Genomic DNA, 11428 nt, shown 5'->3' on the forward strand with positions numbered 1-11428 from the left:
CAAGAATCCTGGAGTGGGTTGCCATTTCCTCCTCCAGATGATCTCCCCAGCTCAGGGACTGAACCCACGTCTCCTGCATCTCCTAGACAGCATGCTAAAAAGCAGAGACATCACTTCGCTAGCAAAGGTCCATACAGTCAAAGCTATGGTTTTTCCATATGTTAGGATGTGAGAGTTGGACCATAAGGAAGGCTAAGAACCAAAGAATTGTTTTTGAATTGCAGTACTGGAGAAGAGTCTTGAGCATCCTTTGGACTGCAAGAAGATCAACCAGTCAATCCTAAAGGAAGTCAACCTGAATATTAATTGGAAGGCCTGATGCTGAAACTGATCTCCAATACTTTGGCCACTTAATGTGAAGAGATGACTCATTGGAAAAACCCTGATGCTAGGAAAGATTGAAGGCAAAAGAAGAAGGGGGCAGCAGAGGCTGAGATGATTAGACAGCATCACAGACTCAATAGTCATTTGAGCAAACTCCAGGAGATAGTGGAGGATAGAGGAGCCTGGCATGCTGCAGTACATGGGGTCGCAAAAGTTGGACAGGACTTAGCAACTGAACATCAACAACAACAGTTATTGCTCATGCTTAGATCCTGGGCTACATCGCATTATACCAATTCCATTTCAATAGCTACCTGTTTCACGTGGAGATGTCAAACTTTTCCATCATCAAAGAAAGTTCTATTGGATAATATTCTTACAGGGAATGTCTTGTTTTTTTTATCAAATAATCTTCTGGTTGATATTGTTGGAACAGGTTTAATTATCTGTATCTCAATTTCTGGGTGAAATAACAATATGGAAGACTATTTAGCACCAAGATTAATCTATGGATAGAAGAAACGCTGCTTGGTAAAGTGAGCTTTGTAGTATATGAATACACATTGTACTTGTTAGAAGCAAAAGATGTTTTTAAAAACTGAAAACTGATTTCTGAAAAACCATAAAGCTAAAATTGACACAAAGCTGAAATATCAGTTCAGTTGCTCAGTCATGTCCGACTCTTTGCGACCCCATGAACCGCAGCATGCCAGGTCTCCCTGTCCATCACCAACTCCCAGAGTCCACCAAAACCCATGTCCATTGAGTTGGTGATGCCATCCAACCATCTCATCCTCTGTCATCCCCTTCTTCTCCTGCCCTCAATCTTTCCCAGCATCAGGGTCTTTTCCAATGAGTCACCTCTTCTTATCAGGTGGCCAAAGTATTGAAGTTTCAGCTTCAACATCAGTCCTTCCAAAGAACACCCAGGACTGATCTCCTTTAGGATGGTCTGGTTGGATCTTCTGGTAGTCCAAGGGATCTCAAGAGTCTTCTCCAACACTACAGTTCAAAAGCATCAATTCTTCAGCACTCAGCTTTTTTTATAGTCCAACACTCACATCCATACATGACCACTGGAAAAACCATAGCCTTTACTAGACGGAACTTTGTTGGCAAAGTAATATCTCTGCTTTTTAATATGCTGTCTAGGTTGGTCATAACTTTCCTTCCAAGGAGTAAGCATCTCTTAATTTCATGGCTGCAATCACTATCTGCAGTGATTTTGGACCCCCCAGAAATAAAGTCTGACACTGTTTCTCCTGTTTCCCCATCTATTTGCCATGAAGTGATGGGACCAGATGCCGTGACCTTAGTTTTCTGAATATTGAGCTTTAAGCCAACTTTTTCACTCTCCTCTTTCACTTTCATCAAGAGGCCCTTTAGTTCTTCCTCACTTTCTGCCATAAGGGTGGTGTCATCTGCATATCTGAGGTTATTGATATTTCTTCCAGCAATCTTGATTCCAGCTTGTGCTTCCTCCAGCCCAGCATTGTCATATATAAAATATTCCATATAATGGTCATTCTTTTGACTTGACAGTTTATATTTTCATTGTAGTTATTAGAACTAAGAAAAATAATCTGTTTATCAAAGTAGATAATCTGCTTATTCAACTACAATATTAAAATATAAGCAAAAGTATAACTAGTATTTTTAGAACATTAGAAAGGAATTTAAAATTATACCTCAGAGTGTGTGTGTGTGTGTGTGTGTGTGTGTGTGTATTATTTCATCTCTCACCAATAGTCTCATTCTTCAGGTTTGTTTTAACCTTTTACAACTCAGTCTCAACTGTACCCTTTTCATTATTCACAGCACTGGAAAGTTTTTATCCTTTAGAAAAGCATTTCCAAAATAATGGTATACATATTACTTTAGATGGAACATAGACAATTATTTATTTTTAAATTTACACATTAGAAAAATAATTATTCCTCCAAAACAATGAATTTTCAGATATTAAGTTTTTTAAAAAAATAATTTATACAAAAGTATAAGACAATTTATGAAAAATACTGGATAAATCTTGATAGAAAAAAACCAGGAAGTTAGTATGTTTATGAATGACTACGGTTTAGAAAATACTACTCTTAGAAAATACAGTCTATCAGACTGTCCCTTACATGTGATGACTGGAAGAAAAACACACAATGTAAAAGTTGTGGGGTTTGGTTTTATGTAGGAACTTTACTGAAGACTATAGCCTGGGAAACAACCTCTTAGTAGCTCTGAGGGGACTTCTCCAAGAGGGAGGGGAGAAAGCAGCATATATATGGTTTTTAGCTAGGGAATACCTACAGTCAAGCAGACATTTGGGTAAAAGATTACTGCTGGGCACAGAGAATAGATATCTCAGTTAATGATTTTAGAGTGTTTCTGTGTATGGGAAGATGCAAGAACCTGAGTTCATTAAAATTCTCCCTGAGATATACATCTAAGGGACCTATTTTTCCAAAACACAGAGTGCTTCATCTGGGATTTTTTCGGGCGTGAGTTCCTTTCAGGGTGCACTGTAGGTCTGCAGCTGCACTGGCTCATGACTTAGTCTTTGTAGAACAGGATGGAGAGCAACGGTCTTCATTTTACAGTCCTCCCTATCGGTCATAAATGCATATGGAAGGCACTTCATGACCAATTTGTCTCATAGTGCTAGGAAGGCTACTTCATAAATCAGGTAAGGGTTTCTTTGATAGGTTATTCAATGTGCTACAATGGGACTGGACTCTGTTAGTAGTAGCCATAAAAATCTCTGGACCACCTGTCTTTACTAGCCTGTTATGGTCCAGGAAATGATTCTCCCTAGTTGCTTCTTCCCATATTTATAAGTATAAATTTATAAGTATAACTTAGAGTTATACTATTACAATAATCTTAATTGTAAATGGAACTATGTTTTGGGGCAATCATTTTAAGTATCTTAGTCATCATTATTTTTGTCAGAGACTTGGTCATGCATTAGGTAATACGTAAAACAACGATATTATAAAATTGGCAAAATACAATATATAATATAGCTAGTAGCACAAATTAGGTCACACACAAGAATTTAAGCCAAGAGTTTTCATTAGATGCAGTCCAGTATAATCCCAGTTGTCTGATCCAGTCTGTTCTGTACCCATTGCTATTTTTAAAGATAATGATATATTTGCATTGTTTATAAGGCATCCAGCCCAGTTTCCTAGGGTTATTAGGCTGATTATCCTTTGTATGATCTAATTACCCTGATGTAATGGGGCCTTTAAACCTAAATACTATAACCTGGTCTTACCCATACAAATCCATCCCATAACTTAGGGGGAGTCCCTCATAATAAGTGGGTGGTTATGATTTTTGACTGAAATTTAGCTCATTGCTCTAATTTAGCTTCAGTAACTTTTAAAGAAAAGTCACATATATGGCCAGAGTCATAGCAAGCATGATTGACTAGCCAAATAACAGGATCTTATCTAGTAATATCAATAGTGGCCTGAAAAGAAGTATAACTTCTTATTTCTAAAATAACTTTCTGACAACCATCTAATCAGAGCCTTGGAGAAGAGAAATCCACCAAGGTAAACCAGAAATACTAGACGTAGGTAATTTACTATGAAGTCAACAACTGGATTCATTTTTAAGCTCTGCATAGGGTCATGCCCATGATAGAAAAACATTCGATTCATATGCAAGATGTTCGAGAAATCAAGAAAATAGTGTAAATAATTGTATGGGTCAAGTCTAGCACCTTGGGATAACTGTCTACTTCTGGTGTCATCTTCTGGTCCTGGCATAAGTGTCATTTCTCCTCTATATGAACATTGTTTTAAGGTGATTTTGAGGTCAACAGTCCTCTCTATGGGCTTCCCAGGTGGCGCTAGTGGTAAAGAACCCGCCTATGTGGTTCTATGGGCTTCCCAGGTGGCGCTAGTGGTAAAGAATGCAGGAGACATAAGAGACACAGGTTCGATCCCTGGGTTGGGAAGATCCCCTAGAGGAAGGCATGGCAACCCACTCCAGTATTCTTGCCTGGAGAGTCCCATGGACAGAGGAGCCTGATGGACTACAGCCCATAGGGTCTCAAAGAGTCAACCACAACTGAAGCAACTTAGCATGCATGCACATCCTTGCTATAGACTAGTCCAGTGCAGGGTCCCCTTTAAATTGGGAAAATAGAAACCTAGGTGTCAGTTTCTTTCATGTTTCCCCACTGCACTTGAGCTAGTTAAAAGTACTTGCTAAGGACCTTTCAAAGGGAGTTCTTTACATGGTATCTGTTCCAGTATATATACTCTCCTGGTTGCAGGTCATGGGCATCTAATCCTCATCTAAAGATAGATACTTTTTTTAAAAAAAGATAAGCTTCAAAAACAAGCTTAGAATGTGCTTTTAATAATTCAATTAAACTTTACAATAATGCAACATAGTTACAAGGAGTCACTTAGGAAATCAGTTCAGTTCAGTCGCTCAGTCGTGTCCGACTCTTTGTGACCCCATGAATCTCAGCATGCCAGGCCTCCCTGTCCTTCACAAACTCCCAGAGTTCACTCAGACTCACATCCATTGAGTCAGTGATGCCATCCAGCCATCTCATCCTCTGTTGTCCCCTTCTCCTTTTGCCCCCAATCCCTCCCAGCATCAGAGTCTTTTCCAATGAGTCAACTCTTCGAATGAGGTGGCCAAAGTACTGGAGTTTCAGCTTCAGCATCAGTCCTTCCAAAGAAATCCCAGGGCTTATCTCCTTCAGAATGGACTGGTTGGATCTTCTTGCAGTCCAAGGCACTCTCAAGAGTCTTCTCCAACACCACAGTTCAAAAGCATCAATTCTTTGGCACTCAGCCTTCTTCACAGTTCAACTCTCCCATCCATACATGACTACTGGAAAAACCATAGCCTTGACTAGACAGAACTTTGTTGGCAAAGTAATGCCTCTGCTTTTGAATATGCTGTCTAGGTTGGTCATAACTTTCCTTCCAAGGAGTAAGCGGCTTTTAATTTCATGGAAATAAGTCTTAGCCTCTAAATACAAAACTCAAAGACAATTAAAAGGCAGTTAACAACAATGGACAATTGCACTCATCTCACACGCTAGTAAAGTAATGCTCAAAATTCTCCAAGCCAGGCTTCAGCAGTACGTGAACTGTGAACTTCCAGGTGTTCAAGCTGGTTTTAGAAAAGGCAGAGGAACCAGAGATCAAATTGCCAACATTCACTGAATCATGAAAAAAAGCAAGAAAGTTCCAGAAAAACATGTATTTCTGCTTTATTGACTATGCCAAAGCCTTTGACTGTGTGGATCACAATAAACTGTGGAAAATTCTTCATGAGATGGGAATACCAGACCACCTGACCTGGCTCTTGAGAAACCTATATGCAGGTCAGGAAGCAACAGTTAGAACTGGACATGGAACAACAGACTGCTTCCAAATAGGAAAAGGAGTACGTCAAGGCTGTATATTGTCACCCTGCTTATTTAACTTATATGCAGAGTACATCATGAGAAACGCTGGGTTGAAAGAAGCACAAGCTGTAATCAAGATTGCCAGGAGAAATATCAGTAACCTCAGATATGCAGATGACACCACCCTTAAGGCAGAAAGTGAAGAGGAACTAAAAAGCCTCTTGATGAAAGTAAAAGAGGAGAATGAAAAAGTTGGCTTAAAGTTCAACATTCAGAAAATGAAAATCATGGCATCTGGTCCCATCACTTCAGGGGAAATATATGGGGAAACAGTGGAAACAGTGTCAGACTTTATTTTTGGGGGCTCCAAAATCACTGCAGATGGTGATTGCAACCATGAAATTAAAAAAGACTCTTACTCCTTGGAAGGAAAGTTATGACCAACCTAGATATTAAAAAGCAGAGACATTACTTTGCCAACAAAGTTCCGTCTAGTCAAGGCTATGGTTTTTTCAGTGGTCATATATGGATGCGAGAGTTGGACTGTGAAGAAAGCTGAGCGCCGAAGAATTGATGCTTTTGAACTGTGGTGTTGGAGAAGACTCTTGAGAGTGCCTTGGACTGCAAGGAGATCCAACCAGTGCATCCTAAAGGAGATCAGTCCTGGGTGTTCATTGGAAGGAATGATGCTAAAGCTGAAACTCCAATACTTTGGCCACCTCATGCGAAGAGTTGACTTATTGGATAAGACTCTGAAGCTGGGAGGGATTGGGGGCAGGAAAAGGGGATTACAGAGGATGAGATGGCTGGATGGCATCACTGACTCGATGCACATGAGTTTGGGTAAACTCTGGGAGCTGGTGATGGACAGGAAGGCCTGGCGTGCTGTGATTCATGGGGTTGCAAAGAGTCGGACATGACTGAGCAACTGAATTGAACTGAACTGAACAACAGTGGAACTTAATATTCACTGAAACATTTTTTTTCTCTAAAATTGACCCTTATTTCCATCAAATATAGCCAGATTAAGACTATTTGTTGTCAAAGTAATTCTGGTTTCAATAAATTTGGTTTGATTACTACACAAGTGTAATTGATCATATAAGCTCTTTTAAATTGTCTTCACTGGAACTTTTCATCAGGAATCTCAAATTGAACTTAAAAGGCCTCTCAAGGCAAGGAAAGCTATGACAAATACTTGCCATCAGATTTTGCTTACAGTGCCTGCATATTTAGGTGAATTCTTCTCTTCTTGAGGTTCCCCAACTATTTTGAGGTTCTTACATTTGCCAAGAAGTGACCTTCATTATTCACCTTGTAAGGATGCAGAGAATCCTGTGAGCAAGTTACCAGGTTGTTTTGCCAAAGGGGCTTTTTGGTTCCCAAAGTCTACCTTAGTTCTTTAACTGGTCATACTTGGTTTTGCATATATTCTCAAATATATCATTGCATTCAAAACCTTGGTGATACAATGTTTCCAATTATGTCCTAGGAAGAACAGATTCTTATTGAACTTAATGCAAATAACAATATGGTCACAAAAATAAGAATACTCACTAAGAGTTTCAAATTCTAGAGAGATCAGATTCAGGTACCTCTTTGACCATCACAGAATAAAACTCAGGATCAACCAAGATGGAAGATCTGAGACAGGAAAGACTTACTGAGTTACTTGGACTTGACGAGGAGGCAGATGGACATAAGGGTCCCTTGCTGGTACCATGGCTCTGGACCCTCATAGAGTTGTGGAGAAGAAGAGAAATCTGCTCTGGGTTCTTTTATGGTCACCCAAAACTTTTGACTGAAAAAAATAAAATGCACAATGTAAGAGTTGTGGGTTTTGGTGTTTTATTCAGAGACTTTCAGTTCAGTTCAGTTCAGTCACTCAGTCGTGTCCGACTCTTTGCAACCCTGTGGACTGCAGCACCTCAGGCTTCACTGTCCATCACCAACTCTTGGAGCTTGCTCAAACCCATGTCCGTTGAGTCAGTGATCCCATCCAACCATCTCATCCTCTGTCATCCCCTTCTCCTTCCACCTTCAATCTTTCCCAACATCAGGGTCTTTTCCAATGAGTCAGTTCTTTGTATCAGGTGGCCAAAGTATTGGAACTTCAGCTTAGCAACAGTCCTTCCAAAGAATATTCAGGATTGATTCCTTTAGGATGGACTGATTTGATCTTCTTGCAGTCCAAGGGACTCAGAGACTTTACTGAAGACTATAGCCTGGGAAACAGTCTCTCAATAGCTCTGAGCAAACTGTCCCCAGGAGCGGGAGAAGCCATCATATATATGATTTTCGGCTGGGGAATACCTGCATTCAAACACACATCTAAGTAAAGATAACTGTTAGTGATAAAGATAGATATATTAGTTAACCATTTTAGAGTATTTCTATGTTTGGAAAGATGCAAGAATCTCGTCTCATTAAACTTCTTCCTGAGATATATATCAACTATCTAGGGGGCCTGTTTTCCCAAAACACAGAATGCCTCATCTGGCTTTTTGTCCTGAATTCCTCTCAGGGATTCCCAGGTGGCCCAGTGGTGAAGAATCCGCCTGCCAATGCATGAGACTCAAGAGACCTGGGTTTAATCCCTGGGTTGGGAAGATCCTCTGGAGAAGGGAATGACAACCCACTCCAGTATTCTTGCCTGGGAAATCCCATGGACAGAGTAGCCTGGTGGGCTACAGTCTATGGGGTCACATAGAGTCATACACAACTGAGCAACTGAGCACATATGCTCACGCCTCTCAGGGTGCACTGTTGGTCAGCGACTACAGTGGCTAATGACTTGATCCTTGTATAATTGGATGGTGAGCAATACTTTTTGTTTTGCAGATGTTGTAACTTTATTCTAAAAAGGCCTTGTGTTGGTCAGAGGTACCAGTCTTATTCCAGCTTTAATTCTCCAACATTATTTAGAATCTCAGTCTTATTTTTGGATTCCCATGAAGAGGTATTTCCCCATTTTCTCAGAACACTCGATTTTCTGTTTAGCTTCCCTGCTGAAGCCTGTGAATTTCTAGTTTTACCTCTCTACCTTTCCTTTTCTTCTAGAGAAAACTCAGTTCTGACTGGTACTTGATATACTTTTTTAAAAAATTAATTTATTTTTAAATTGAAGGATAATTGCTTTACTGAATTTTGTTGTTTTCTATCAAACATCAACATGAGATATACTTTAAATATACGCTTTAGTCTTGGTTGAGTAGTATTAACTTTGAGAACAGATTAAATGACAAGAGCCTTCTCATCAAATTAACTTCCCATCCGAGTTAGAAGATGTCTTCCCTGCAAGACTTCTCAGAACATTTCATACGCTTTTCTGGTAAAATCTCAGATGTTAACTTTGATTAAACCAGAGTTGCCTAAACTTGTTTAATTGTAGAACCATTTCTTCAAATATAGTACTTCTCGAGTCAATCATTTGGGAAACATTACTTAAAAGGCTTGTGTTTGAAAGCCAGGAGTTCAGAAAGCCAGTTGGTTCCTTCAAGGTGCTTTTCTGTGTAAGGTTATGCTGCCCCCAGGTGGTCAGAAAGGTCTTGGTCAGAAACCTGGAGTTTAAAGAGCCAAGGTGTCTCCACAGGTGCAATTAAGAGAAAGTGAAATGCACACACACACACACAAATGTTTTTCTGTTCAGACATATCTTAAAATAATTTGGAAAAAGAGCTCTTTATTAAAACACTAAGTATAAAATAGATATCGCCAGGCAGAGGGTACTAAAAGCTAAGGCTGTAAGTCACCTCCCATGAAAAGACATTGTCATTTCATTTTTATATGTCCTGATTGGAACCCTCCACGCACATACAACAAGGTAATTGACAAATGTTTGCAAACTAAATGATTGCCTGGTTGATTTCTCTCAATGAGAGGCAAGAAATCCAACTGAGTTCTTTCTCTCCAATCTGCCCTTTAGGGATCTCAAGCAACTGCTGCAGATCTATATAAGATTTCAGGTAATATGGCTTAGATTAAAATTCAAAGGTTATGGACAGTTAACTAGCAAATTCAATTAAGCAAAATAGCTAACTCTAAAAAATTACAATCCAATAATTAAGTTTTTCTCCAAAAGAGCCATCTGAGAATGTGGGTGATGGGACAGTGGTTCTCAGCAGGATCATATTGAAGAAGTTCCTACTTTCCAAGTATTTATAATCATTTGTGTTCTTGTTCTCTTTCTATTCCCTTTCCCACCCTTCCTCCTCCTTCCTTTCTCCTTCTTTCCCCGATCTCCTCTCTTTCCTCCCCTTTCTCCTCCGCTTCCTCTTCTTCTACATAAGTCCTTTTCTTGAGTACAGTTGGGAATGTAGCCATAAATGCAGTGATCTAAATGCCAATACTAAAAATTTGGGCATTGCTTCATTAGGGACCTTTCAGTTATAAGTGACAGTAAATGACTTCCATCGTATTAGGCAGAAGTAAGAGACATATTGGAAACATCCTGGATCGCTGAGCAACCAATTTGTAGAAGAAATGGAAGCAGAAAAGGTCAAGATTCTTCGGCAGCAGAAACTGGTGGACATTCTGTCATGCACCATTAACGGTATTCATTTTTAATGACAATTTCTCTGTCTCTCTGTTTTCAATTTCAAGTTCTAGAGCAAGAAGAGCTAATTGTCCAAACTGAGATAACACGTGCGCTGAATGTTTTCTGTTTTCTTTTCCAGATCCATTCTCTATTCTCCTCCATCCTCTCCCATGCCCCAGGGAGGTCAACCTGTATGGACTGAATCACGGGTCTCTTGTCCTCTTACTTGCAGTTGGGTTCGGCTGATGGAAAGCACTGTGGGAGACTGGAGGGAGATAGAAGGGAGGAGAGTAACTGTGGGTATTTGGTACCTCCCCCGACTCAAAGTCATAGCTCCTGGCAGAGCTCTTTCCTTTTATGTCTGGGGCCAAGGTATTGCCTATGCTTTCTCAGTTTCCTTATACCCTGTCCACTCTATCTAGAGTGTATGTATGTGCTAAGCTGCTTTAGTCATGTCCAGCTCTTTGTGACCCTATGGACTATAGCCCACCAGGTTCCTCTGTCCATGGGATTCTCCAGGCAAGAATACTGGAGTGGGTTGCTATACCCTCCTCCAGGGGATCTTCCCAACCCAGGGACTGAGTTTTTCTGCATAGGCACATCTGTTCGTTACCACTAGTGCCACCTGGGAAGCCCAGCTAGCATATCTAGTTCCAATATTAAACTCTTCCTGATTTACCCAATTTAGTATCTCTTCTATTTACTGCTGGGATCTGATAGATACCAGAAATCAACCACAGAATTCACCTGGCAATTATTTAACCTCTCTGGGCTGTAGTCTCCTCAGCTGAAAGATTAGATCAGTACCTCACAGGGTTATGGTGAGCCTTCAATGGGTTAATAATACATGTAAAGCTTGGGCTACAAAGCCTCTCAATAAGACTAGGCTATTATTTTTATTTTGTATTTGCAGCTTGGTTATTTTAAATATATAAATGTAAATCTGGTTTAAAATATTCTCTTTCTGAGAATTTTCACACACTTTTCAAAAAGAAAAAAAAAAAAAAAACGTATGAGTGTGCCCACTTGGGGCAGGAGAGGGTGGGACCACGATGGCTGTGGAGCCCTGGCCAGCGTAGGGAAGTATCAGGTTCTCAGTGGGGATGCACTGATATTCAGATCTCAGAGGTGGACTGTGAGCAGTTCATCCACCCACTCATCACCCTTCACTGCTTGAGCACCGAGAGAGT

General features: G+C 40.1%; 1 long non-coding RNA gene across 1 annotated transcript in view; it reads left to right on the forward strand.

Annotated features, from left to right (window-relative positions):
* The window catches only part of LOC147372327 (uncharacterized), a 57621-nt gene extending 46700 nt beyond the window's left edge, over positions 1–10921 (forward strand). Inside the window, exon 2 of the long non-coding RNA XR_015164001.1 lies at positions 10123–10921. This is a non-coding gene — a long non-coding RNA (uncharacterized LOC147372327). The remainder of the gene's footprint in view (positions 1–10122) is intronic.
* The last annotated feature ends 507 nt before the right edge of the window (positions 10922–11428 follow it).

Source organism: Bos grunniens, chromosome 5 (assembly GCF_055505025.1).
Source record: "Bos grunniens cultivar Pamir isolate PY7600 chromosome 5, Bosgru_T2T1.0, whole genome shotgun sequence".
NCBI classification, from domain to species: Eukaryota; Metazoa; Chordata; class Mammalia; order Artiodactyla; family Bovidae; genus Bos; species Bos grunniens.